Source organism: Schistocerca serialis, chromosome 2 (genome assembly GCF_023864345.2).
Source record: "Schistocerca serialis cubense isolate TAMUIC-IGC-003099 chromosome 2, iqSchSeri2.2, whole genome shotgun sequence".
NCBI classification, from domain to species: Eukaryota; Metazoa; Arthropoda; class Insecta; order Orthoptera; family Acrididae; genus Schistocerca; species Schistocerca serialis.
Genome location: NC_064639.1, coordinates 899,844,690 through 899,857,965, shown reverse-complemented (window position 1 = coordinate 899,857,965; position 13,276 = coordinate 899,844,690). Strand labels below are relative to the sequence as shown.

Here is a 13,276-nt window from a genome sequence, read left to right as displayed (position 1 = left end):
TGATCGCCTCCAATGGCGTCCGAATCGAGACTCCCCTCCGGATTGGCACTGTTCACCCAGCACCACTGAAGTCAGATAAACTACTGAACGCGAAAATTGCTGAAATTCTTAATTTTTAACCTTTTATACACATATGCTACATCATATCACACAAATTTACCGAGAAGTATTGTGCTGTTTCCAGAATGAGATTTTCACTCTGCAGCGGAGTGTGCGCTGATATGAAACTTCCTGGCAGATTAAAACTGTGTGCCCGACCGAGACTCGCACTCGGGACCTTTGCCTTTCGCGGGCAAGTGATCTACCATCTAAGCTACCGAAGCACGACAATTTAAATTATATATATATATATATATATATATATATATATATATATATATATATATATATATCAGGTTTACAGTATTGTCACTACTTTTAATGTTTCTGTATTTATTTAGTAATTTAGTATGAAAAGCTGTTTTTAGTTGTGCGAAATCCACTTTTTGGCCTCTCATTTAAACATGTGAACAACTTCAGTAAATGTACTATCACAGACCGATACAGGTCTAGGAGATGTATCCGTAGACACCTCGCTTGTTGCAGTCGCATAATGCTTTGCCGAGATATTCACTTTTACAGTTCAGGTATTATTTATAACATTTAACTTACAATAACTGATAAACTCACGCGGATATCGAAGACGCGACTTCACACTCGTAAGCATCCATCTTTTCCGCTTCAAATGAGCCCACTGTCTCTTCAGTGACACATATGGTTCAAGACGTATTAATTTTGGAGTAAGCTTTAATATTACACAGGACACGAAAAGCGGCCATGAGAAACGAGCAGCCGTTGTGCTGTCCAACGGAAGGGTTTTCCCAGTGATGCGGTCACCTTAGCGGCCGTTGGAAGTCCAGAGACAATTCTGTCTGTGGAGCATAGTATGAAACTGGCCCTCCACGTGCTCCTGTCAGGCTGATTTCAGCTGTCCACACGAATATCATCCGGTCTTAGGCGCTGCCAGTGCGCCCGCGGTCGTGTGTTTGTGACGGAAAAAAGTGTCTCTTCCCTTTACAATAGGCTGTCGTGTTGCTTAACAAATTAAAAACAGCTTCCGTAGAGGAATCCAGAAGCATTCTGCAACCACCTGCATATTGCTGTCGCAGAGATAAATATGTGGTGAATAGCTGATAGCAGAGAGGCTTGTGACCGACTTGTCTGTTTTTTATTATTTTTTCTCACGCTGTATTGAAGAATAATTAATATACTTCTGCTGTGCCTTCGATGTCGATCAACGATACAGTCTACATTGTGGTGATAATAGGATGGTCACTTCCCGTTAGTTGGTGCCGCGCGGTCTTGGGCGCCTTGCCACGGTTCGCGCGGTTCCCCCGTCGGAGGTTCGAGCCCTCCGTCGGGCATGGCTGCGTGTGTTGTCCTTAGCGTGAGTGAGTTTAAGTTAGATTAAGTAGTGTGTAAACCTAGGGACTGATGACCTCAGCAGTTTGGTCCCATAGGTTCTTACCACAAATTTCCAATTTTTCCCGTTAGCACTCAGGCTGGGACATGTCGATATTGTCTTTCACTATTTTGTTTTCCATAGAAGGTAGGGAGATTTCGCCTTATCCTGAGGTGTTCTGTCCTTACCTTGAAGCAGTGGTGTAACTCTGATCCGTCTGCAAAACAAATCACCTGTTGTGAGAGCCACTGTGGTGCTCAAGTGCATACGACTGCACAGATGTGTTTGTCTGGCACATGTGGTGGGCAACGCCACAAACTATATCTGCTGCTGCAGCTGTGCATGTGGAAACAGGTGGTAACTGACTGACGTCTCTGCCACACATTCGCATCAACGAAATACCTTTACAAACTAGGGTACCAAATACGAACTTACGTCAATGTAAAGGAAAAACTTGTACCTAAAGCTATCCAGTGAGGATCGCGTCAAAAAGTTCGTGAAACATAATTTGTGTTTTCCTGCCGCATGAACTATGTAAATATTCTCCATTTTCTAGCCATTTCATGTTGTTAAATGCTTACCATACATCTGTTTATAAATACGCAGGTGGTCATTCAATGAGAAACACTAGGAAGGGTGCCAAATGAAGAAATTTTACAAAGTATGCGTTTATAGTACAGGAGGCAGAACACATATTAAAGTTGTTGGTGATTTGGAAGTACACAAGCTGCGAGATTTAGTACAGACAGCTGACACCTGTGGCAGCAATGGAGGCTCTACTATGATTCGTCATCTAGACGAAAAGAGTTTAGATAGCAGATACGAGAGCATCATTCCATGGTCCGTCACATTTATGCTGCAGTTCACCAATAGGAATAGCTGGTGAGTGGTGGTGTGCTAGTTTTACGGAAACCCGTGACCAGATGAGAGAGGTACCTGTAGAATATGATGCCCAGCGCAAAGGCCGAACAAACTATCTGTCGAGGTGGATCTAGACACCAAGGACAACACGCGGTCTTGCGTTATCTTGTTGCAAGGCAACGTCACGGAGAACTTGAAGACAGGACACAGCCACTGGCCACAACACGTCAGAAATGTAACGCCTGCTGTTCAAATTACCGGCTACGCGAACAAGACGTGATCGTGTTGTGTACGCACTGGCACCCCATTCTATGCCGCCAAGTGCTGAACCGGTATGGTAATGACGAATGCAATTTTCGCACCATTCCTTCTCCTCGCAGCCTTCTCAGAAGAGTACACCATCGCGATGCTGTACGCAGAAGCGGAACTGGGTTGAAAAGAGGGGCAACATGTGCCGCTTCTGTCCAAGGCTGTCGCAGCACGCCATTCTTGTGAACACCGTTCACCTCTCGACAACCGTGTGTATCGGCGCCGTTTACACGGCAGCTCTAAGAGCGTGAAACGACTATAGGAGAAGCTATGACAGTGGTAATGCTACAAAGGTGGTCGCCCTGTCTGTGTGGATGGTCTTCTTGCTGCAACCAAGTCCGTTACCTGACGTGAGCGCCTTGAAAAGGTCTGTACGAGCCTGAACAGCTGAGCGAAAAATATACCTGTCCTCTCGGGCGCTAGTCGCGCGGGGTCATCGAGATCCTGTATGGCGTTATGGACCTCCTGAACGAATCGATTCCGCATTCGCACGATAGTTGCGGGATACCGACCAGCAGTATCGCGGAACGGTAACCAGGCGTGTGGATAGGCGAAGACGTTACCACTGTCGAAATCCGACTCTTGCCTGCAGACGTTTCCCCTTCGTACACTAGGCATAAAACTCTCTCTCCTAACAAACAAATAACATTCAAACGCGCTTTCTGAAAGAGGAACCCGCTTTGCAATTAGGTCGTCGTCTCTGTCTTGCCTCATCTCTTGTAACCCAGCAGATAACATCCCTGACCCATGTATTGTTCTCTTTCTAGGATCCACATCCTGCCCACGAGGATTTCATTTTCATTGCAATCAGGATTATGTTTTCTTCTCCAGTCTGTTTCTTCTCCTAGCTCTACTAGCAATTTCCAACAGACATGTCTCAATTACTTGTATCACACCCCTCAGTTTTTGAATGGTTTTCCCAATAAAAGTCCACGTGTCAGCGCCACAAGTAAAATATGATAATACACACTGATAATATGCTCCTCAATACAAACTGATAACAAAAACTCGACTTGATATGAATTTCACATTTAAATGTGAATATTTTAGGTTAGGACTGAGTGTGACTCTCGTCAATACATTTGAAACGAGCAACATACGTGATGCCTATCGCCCCCCTCCCCTCCATCCCCCCCTCTCTCTCGCTCTCTGAACACACTCCCCTTCCACCCCTCTCACTTGTGATGAGTCCCCCCCCTCTGAGATACGAACCACAGGAAAGGCATCAAGACAGAAAAATAACGTAATTAACAAAAAATTTAAATGATGTTTTTTGAAAAGTTTTGTATGAAATTCGTCAATGATTGCGGAATCATTACATGTAGTTAGTAGTCGTTAGTTCCAGCATCTTTGGTTGTTTCAGTCTATAGAGGGTAATTGTAACGTAAATACGACTCGAAAAGTAGCCTGTTGACATTGAAAGGTATAAATGTTTTTAAAACTACTAACTTACACAATTAGAGAATGCACGTAACGGTGAGCCACATCCTATATTAGTTCTTTCTCTTTTTCTGGCAGACAATGCCAGAGGTTGCTCAGAAAATCGTACGTTCAAATCGTTTATGCACAGTTAATTTTGAGTATATCCACCTGATGACGGAGATATTTGAAACCGGTAATGGAAACCTCAATAACAATGAGTGGTTATAGTTACTTACGTATTTCAGTTGATAGTCATATTTCATTAATCAATGCCCCGTGCTGGTTTTCATCATGAAGTGTGATACACTGCTGTAGGTTGTGGTTTAAAGAGATGTGAGGGAGGAGACTGGCACTGCGAAACACATCCCTTGTGCTGAGAACCCTGGCTGCCTAGTGTGGGTAACTGGCTGACTGTGAGACCAGGGCATGTCTGTGTGGTGAAATAGAAAGGTACAAAATAGACGTTGGTGATGCCACGGCAGAGGATTACTGCCTGTAAATTTTGCGGCTCGTGTGCGCTATAAACTCAGCAGTTGGTATTCTTCGCCAAGATTGCGTGTTTTCCGTTGCAAGGATGCCTCGTGTTCCTATTTTCATCGGCCCTTCGCGCATGGATAAAACAAGTGGGCCAAAGAAGAGGTACTGACCGTTTAGAGGAAGATAGTTCTAGCCAATCTGACTCGACTTGGTAGCACGTCCAAAATTGTGCAAATGAAACAATTAGGTGGGCTATAAAACCGAGGTATTAAATAACCTCACAGCAAGAGCTCTGCCTCATTCCGAACTGAATTGTTCTGCACTCTAAAAGTTCTTTTGTAGCTAATACCGTCAGTCTAAGCCACATGCTCCTTCCGTTTAGGTCGCAAGTGCAGATAGTTAACTGAGTGCTATAGACACAAGGAGGTTGATGTAATACTATCGGTTAGATGGAATATTCTCACTTTGAGAGTATTGACGGCGCGATCTGTTTTGCTTGCTAAAAAACATTCAACAGCCTAGATCGCATAAAATATTTCTCTGTTTAAGACAACCGGTTTCTTCAGACTTTGCTGTCATCTTCAGGTCTATAACATTAAGCATATACATGTGTCTCACAACACGAGCTAAGACGTAATATTTGAGATAATAATTACAGTTTGGTTTTATAAAAACTACAGTTCCATTTCCTGTTTTTATAATGCCAGACTAAAACTATTATCTCAAATACAGGGTGTATCAAAAAGAATCATCCCATTTTAAAAAATCATAGCTATTATGTTAATTGAGATATGTGTGTGAACAGCATAATGTCGGAAAGAGCGAAGTGCGGAAATTTTTAAATCAAAGGACTGCTGAACGATGGATCGGTCGCACTGTACCAAATGATTCTACCTTACATTACTAGCCTCCAAGGTCACCAGACCTTACTGTATGCATTTCTTGCGGGGGTTTATAAAGGACTCTGTTTATGTCCCTCCGTTACCAACAACAATGAATGAACTGAGAGTAACTCCGTCCACAGGCCCTGGCGGACCCAGTGGGACCGACCGGCCGCCGTGCCATCCTCAATCACAGGCGTCCCTGGATGCGGATATGGAGGGGAATGTGGTCAGCACATCGCTTTCCCGTCCGTACGTCAGTTTCCGAGACCGGAGCCGCTAGTTTCCGAGACCGGAGCCGCTACTTCTCTATCAAGTAACTCCTCAATTGGCCTCGGCTGAGTGCACCCCTCTTGCCAACAGCGCTCGGCAGACCGGATGGTCACCCAACCAAGTGCTAGCCCAGCCCGACAGCTCTTAACTTCGGTGATTTGAGGGGAACCGCTGTTACCAATGCGGCAAGGCTGTTGGCTAGTTTCAGAAATATAGACGTGCCAAATCGGATGATTCTCTTTGATACACACCGCACTACGTCTTACATTACATTACGAAACATAGTCCATGTACTACACACGCAAACAAAGTTGACACTCGGCGCGGTCGCTTATGGGAGCGACCATAAAGGCATTTCCCATTTACAGTCGCCCCATCAGCCACCGCACCGAGTGTCAACTTTGTTTGCGCGAACAATATAGCCACTTTGTTATTGACCTGAAATTGACGGCGAAGTCTGTCGAAACCGGTTGTTTTAACTAAAGAAATATTTTATGCGATCTAGGTTGTCGAATGATTTTTTTGTACTATAGGTTGGTTGGGAAATCCATAGTCCTGTTGCCACCGATGCCTCCATGCAGCCGCTACGGCAGACTCCCTCGTTCTACCGCCGCGTGACATCATTAGACAGTATCTCCCTCGCTCACCCTTAACTGAGTGTTCCATTTCTCCCTTTTTGTTAAGTGTCCTGTAATAATTTATTCGTACAGTTTTTCTCGGCTGACCAAGCATTGACCTTTTTTTGTTATACGAACTCCGTTATTGATGTAGTTGCCGTACTTCCTTCTTTATTTTAATTACTTCTTTTTAAAACAGTCTGTAGTTCGACTATTACTTCAGTAGAGTTGTGATCATGCAGACGACGTCGAGTTGCCGCCTGTAGTAAAAAAGATTTCGATGCCTTAGGCTGCGGTCACAGTGGCACCGATATAGGTGTATTCCGCCAAAAAACGACATCAGCCGAAAAGGGCCGACGTTCTCAGATCAGAAAGCTACAACGTGCGAGTCACACCGTAGCTGTTCAGACTTCGGACGACAATCGGTGGAATTCAAATCAGTTCGTTTTCTTCGGTGAAACTGACAGACGTTCTCACACGCGGAATATGGACTGTGAGAAGCTGATAAGTTTAATCCAAGAGTGAGTTTGTGGCATATTGAATACGAAAAATATAATCGGGATATAGTCGGGAATCTATGGACTGAAATCGCAGGTTTATGGGAAATTTTAGGCGTAAATTATAACCTAAAATATAATTTATTGAAGTGAGAAGGGTGGCGTACATAGCCTGTAGTGGATCTTTTTTGGGGTGAAGTAGTTGAATATGAGGTAACTACAAATTATTATTAGTGCTTATAGGTATTTCTATGGCAGTAGGGTGGTGGTTCTGCTATATGAAGTGATTTGGAAATGTGGTGTGTATGTTTCCACTTTTGACTCCTTTAGGTGCTCAGAAAATTTTATTCTAAACTTTATGCTTGTCTTTCACACGAATACTGAATGACAGTCGCTGAAGGTTAACTGTGTGTTTGCACAACTTCAAATAAATACAGCAAAACAGAACGTTTGTAAGCTTGCTTTTCAAGATCACTACAAATCGTCTGGAGTATGTGACAGAAAGTTTCTCCTTTCATCTGTTATATCCGTAAAACTTGTCTGGTTATTCCTATAACTGAGGACAAAGTTTACAGTACCCACCATGTTATTTTCGAAACAGGTACAGATCATTCGCGTGTAGTCGGAGTCTGTTTAACAGCAAAGACCGCACTGCAGCTCTCGTCTCCGAGGACAGACACGTCGTGGTAGCCATGCCACCTTCCGTTAGAACAGATGCTTACCGCCAAAAACTGACGAAGGGGATCGGACGTATTTAGCAAATTTTTGTATGTCTATCCTTCCGACTGAAGGTTTGAGGGACTTCGGCCGTTCACTTACGTAACAAAATGGAACACCTACAGTCGTCGTTTCGATATTATTTATTATATGGCTACAAGTTTCGGTGCTTCAGTACACCATCTTCACACCTCAACTGACGCTGAGGGGGTTAACTGCAGTCGTATAGACGATTCCTTCAGTGGCCAATATGTATGAACTGGTTTCCGTAGACTGTAACAACGAGTTGGTAGTTGATGGTAAGAGAAACAACATCGTTGTGACAGTCTACGGAAACCACTTCATACATGTTGGCCACTGAAGGACTCGTCTATACGACTGCAGTTAACCCCCTCAGCGTCAGTTGAGGTGTGAAGATGGTGTACTGAAGCACCGAAACTGGAAGCCATATGATAAACAACATCCAAAGGGCGGCTGAACGTGTTCCATTTTATCACATACTTAGCAAGCTGTCTGGCGGCGTCACGTGGTTACTTTTGTCGGAGCCACTGTGAACTCAGCCCCGGTTACAACAGAGAGAAGGGTAGTGGTGTTTTGTTTCTGGGCCATGCAGCTGGAAAAGTGGTTCCACATTTTCACATGACGCAAGTGTGCTGACGTGCAATGTGGAGGGAAGTGACAGAAGTGGACGCACTGTGATCAGCGAGGCCATCAATGGCCGGTGAGAGGGAGAGCCGATCCCAGGAGCCGAAGCCGTGACACGCTTCAGCGAGGACAATGCTGCTCTGGGTGTAAACTGTCCAGTCACTGTGCGAAGGACGTCTGGAGACGCGTGCCAACGGGCGGTTTGCAAAGCAAAGGAGCTATCAGTAACCGCAGAACACTTTCTCATTCCTGAAAATGATACTTTCAAATATAACCTTATATTCAGTACTTTTGTTATCGTTTTTGTGCTACTTCAAAAAAATGGTTCAAATGGCTCTGAGCACTATGGGACTTAACATCTATGGTCATCAGTCCCCTAGAAGTTAGAACTACTTAAACCTAACTAACCTAAGGACATCACACAACACCCAGCCATCACGAGGCAGAGAAAATCCCTGACCCCGCCGGGAATCGAACCCGGGAACCCGGGCGTGTGCTACTTCAGTTTCAACCTGTAGAGAAACACCGTTTTCTACACATGCCACTTTGAGACCCAAGCGACAAAGTCAGAGGCGCCAGCGTGCAAAGTCTGGATGCGGGGTGGATCGTAATTAGCAGCGAGGACTTGGCACGGGCGGAAACTATACAATAGAAGCAAAAACGGCGCAGTAAACATGGGCCAGCGAACGAGCCGTTTTCGAATAACTGAGAAAGTGTTGGAGGAAAGTTTTGTTTGCTGTACAGCGGTCTGTATGAACCTATCTTTAGGTTTGAATAGATCTGCAAAGCTCTCAAAGGAATTGATGCAAACCTACAGAATGCTGTAGATCTAGTTGAATAGTTTTTTTTTCTGTAAGAAAATCAGATCATAAAACGGTTTAAACGATGTAATGACGGATACAGAAGTGCTTACTGACAAACTTGGATCTCATTCAGACTTCAAAAATGAGAAAGTGAACAAGCAGTTTACCTATGAGTGTAAAGATGATTCTATTGATGAAGGTAAACCAGAACGCTCTTTAAGATGATTTTTTTCCACATTATTGTCGGCACACGTCACTGCTCACCAAAAGATAGATTCGAGCTTATAGACAGTAACAGTATGAGCTTCGGGCGTTTCTGATCTGCAGACTTGGGATGATGGAAAACCAAAAGCCGCACGCATAGCTCTTGAGAGTCAATTAACTGATAATACTGAATGTGACATGAATGGAAGGCCGGAAGTTTTTACCTTCGCGTCCATTTTTCCTGCAGGAATTTCACGACAAAGCGTATTATCTAGCATTACAAAAAGACATTTAATTGGAAGTGTTACCACTTCTTTTGTAAGCTTACGAATCATCCTAATTTTAACTATATCTGTAACTAGCGATGAAAGGTGATTTTCAGAACTCAAATTAATCAAGACATATCTTACGCGAACACTTCCTCAAGAACGATTGCGTTTACTGTCGGCTTTGGCCACTGAAAACGATACCTTGAAGTCAATAGATTGAAATACTATTAATAAAGACCATTATGTTTTTATCCAAGAGAAGTACTGTCAGTGCCTATATGGAACAACTGGAGGAATTATGCAAGACTTTATTAACATAATATTTCTCTTTTGTACCACACAAAATTTGTGCTTTCCTTTTCACATGTATACGATTAATTTTTGAACTAAGAATCAGTGCCCGAAGGGGCCATGAAGACCCAACGGTACCGACGGTTCGCCGTGTCATCATCAGCCCACAGGCGTCACTGGATGCGGAAACGGAGGGATACGAGGTCATCACACCACTCTCCCAGCCGTCGTCACTTTTCGTGACCAGGGCTGCTACTTTTCTATCAAGTAGCTCCTCAGTTTGCCTCACAAGGGCTGAGTGCACCCCGCTGGCCAACAGCTCTCGGCAAACCGGACGGTCACCCACCCAAGTGCTAGCCCAGCCCGACAGCGATTACCTTCGGTGATCTGACGGGAACCGGTGTCACCACTGCGGCAAGGCCGTTTGCTAATTTTTGACCATTTTTCAATTATGAAACACTTTCGTGACGAATTTTATAAAGTTGCTGTTCCTGTCGAGCGGCGAGCGCCTGCGGCAGATGACGCAGCCTACTGGCCCATTGGATAGTATTATTGCAAACCAAGTTTGCTCCGATTGTGTGCAAAGTATTTTAAGTATCACAATAAGTATGACCAATATCGAAATGTGGCCTATGCATCAGAAGCTGTCACGTGTAACCATAAGATACGAAAAGAAATCAACTTTGTATGTATATATGTGTGTGTGAATTCCTAAGGGACCAAACTGCTGAGGTCATCGGTCCCTAGACTTAGAACTTAAACTAACTTATGCTAAGAACAACACACACACCCATGCCCGAGGGAGGAGTCGAACCTCCGGCGGGAGGGGCCGCGCAGTCCGTGATATGGCGCCTCAAACCACACGGCCACTCCGCACGGCGAAATCAACTTTGTGTGTCAGTCAATGTGTCTGCCGTGATCGTCACAGCAGTCAGGCGCGTCGCAGGAATCGGCGGCTGCGCTAACTCCACTGCCTCTTTGTGTGGTATCTACAGCCTCATCAAACTTTGAGCATAGAATCCTCGAAAATGCATGAGAAATGCATCGTACTAGAGAACATCCATTACTTCTAAGCACGTATCAGAACCGTGCGAAAGATGAGCAAAATAATCGCTGACCCCTTGTGTGTATGTTTCCCTTGTAAGTCACGTGTACGAACTTTGGTCCAAAATTCAGTATATTTTCCTGACATCGTACCAGAAGGGTGGGGGGGGGGGGGGGGCTATTTGCTGTATAATGAACTCAGAAGAAAAACTTGAAAACGCCAGGATAGCTAGTAACGCATTTATTTCGATAACCGGTGCCGGTAACACCACATTACCATCTTCGGATCCTACGCTCTACACAATACATAGCACATACGGGGTAGATTACGTGGATTTCCAGAACATAAGATCCGGAGATGGGAACGTACTCTCACTGAAACCGGTTTTCGAAATAAATGCTTTATTGGCAGCAGTTTCAAAACAGAGATGATATATCTGGTAGACTCTTATTGACGAATTACTTTTATCGTAAAATTCTTTTCATACCGAAACTTTGAGATACTAATACTCCCATAAATCCACTTCACAAGCAAAAAACAAAAAAAATAAATCTTTTTGACTTCCGCTCTGTCGGTAAGTTCTGCGTTTACAAATTTCTCCTGGAGGAACCGGTATTTTGTGTTCACAAGTTCTCACCTACAGATCTACTTTCTTTCAAGCGTCGAGAGTCATCAGTCTTCTGACTGTTTTGATGCGACGCACCACGAATTCCTCTCCTGTGCCAACATCTTCGTCTCAGAGTAGCACTTGCAACCTACGTCCTCCATTATTTGCTGTATGTATTCCTATCTGTGTCTTCCTCTACAGTTTTTGCCCTCTACAGCTCCCTCTAGTACCATGGAAGTTATCCCCCGATGTCTTAACAGATGTCCTACCATGTTGTCCCTTCTTCTTATCAGTGTTTTCCATGTATTCTTTTCCTCACCGATTCTCCGGAGAACCTCCTCATTATTTACCTCATGACTCCACCTAAGCATCACATCTCAAATGCTTCGCGCCTCTCCTTTCCCCGTTTAACCATGTCCATGTTTCTTTAACATAGAATGCTGTGCTCCAAACGTACATACTCAGAAATTTCTTCCTCAAATTAAGATTTATGTTTGATACTAGTACATTTCTCATGGTCGGGAATGCCCTTTTTGCCAGTGCTAGTCTGTTTTTTATGTCCTCCTTGTTCAGACCGTGACGGGTTATTTTCCCACCTAGGTAGCCGAATTACTTAATTTCATCTACTTCGTGATCCCAATCTTGATGTTAAGTTTCTCGCTGTTCTCATTACTGGTACCTCTCATTACTTTCGTATTTCTTCTATTTACTCTCAATCCATATCCTGTACTCACTAGACTGTTCATTCAGTTCTGCAGATCCTGTATTTCTCCTTCGCTTTCCGCAGGCTACTCTCCCCTTTTACCTACTCTGATACGTGGACAAGAACAAGCCCGAGGACGTTGTATTTACGTGCTGCAGAAAACACGCCCGTGACCCGTGCCGCGGTAACGGGCACCCACAGACAAATAGCAGCGCCTGGCCGCCTCAGTTCTTGCAGCTGTAGCGCTCTCCAGGAAGCGAGGCCAAAGCGACGGACGGGTCACTGACCTCGTTCCAACACAGGCCGCTGACCCCGCAGCCGCAGAAGCCGGCTGTTCGTCCCACGTAACGAAGCTCTCCGTTAAGGCCGTCCTCACGTGGGCAGCGGGACGAGTTCTGTGACGCCACATTCACGAGCATTCGTCAGAGTAGAAGAACACAGCAAGTCCCCCCTGATTTCATCAACGGAGTACGAAACGTGAACCAGTAGGAACGAGGGTCGCTTTTTACGTCAAATTTGCAAACATCCATCTTCTGAAGGGTATTGGAACAACAGCTGTGATGTTTATGTGGAATAATGACGCTGCGTGAATTACGTTTATTCAGCATCACTCTCGCATACACCGATGGTTCCGATGGTTATAGATTTTTACTAGAAAGAAGTATAATAGGAGTACGTTTCTGGATTAACCTTTACCAGATTACATTTTGTTACACAGACGAAATACGATCTCACTGTCACAATGTAGTTACAGAAATTACACTGTATACCGTGACGTCCGTTGTGTTGTTGTATTGTAAGGCGCCACGTATACCGTTTGTATATGTATACGTGTATATCGTCGTTGTATCTTCTCTCCCTCGTTGATATCGGAGCATGAGAAATGTTTATGTTAGTTCAAATGGCTCAGAGCACTATGGGACAACTTCTGAGGTCATCAGTCCCCTAGAACCTAGAACTACTTAAACCTAACTAACCTAAGGACATCACACACATCCATGCCCGAAGCAGGATTCGAACCTGCGACCGTAGCGGTCACGCGGTTCCAGACTGTAGTGCCTAGAACAGCTCGGCCACACCGGCCGGCTGTTTATGATAGTGTTTGCCAACTTGTTGTCGACAACACACAACTACACGGCCACGGTATCACCTGATTCCGGAATAGCTAGCTTAATATAGTATAAAGATAGCGGGTTTCGATGCTGCGATATTTA

General features: G+C 44.5%; 1 protein-coding gene and 1 pseudogene across 1 annotated transcript in view; both read right to left on the bottom strand.

Moving 5' to 3' along the window:
- LOC126458236 (phosphatidylcholine:ceramide cholinephosphotransferase 2-like) overlaps positions 1-13,276 on the bottom strand; it is a 326,386-nt gene that overhangs the window by 181,002 nt on the left and 132,108 nt on the right. The gene's annotated exons all lie outside the window — the stretch shown is intronic.
- LOC126459186 (5S ribosomal RNA) lies at positions 10,018-10,135 on the bottom strand (annotated as a pseudogene).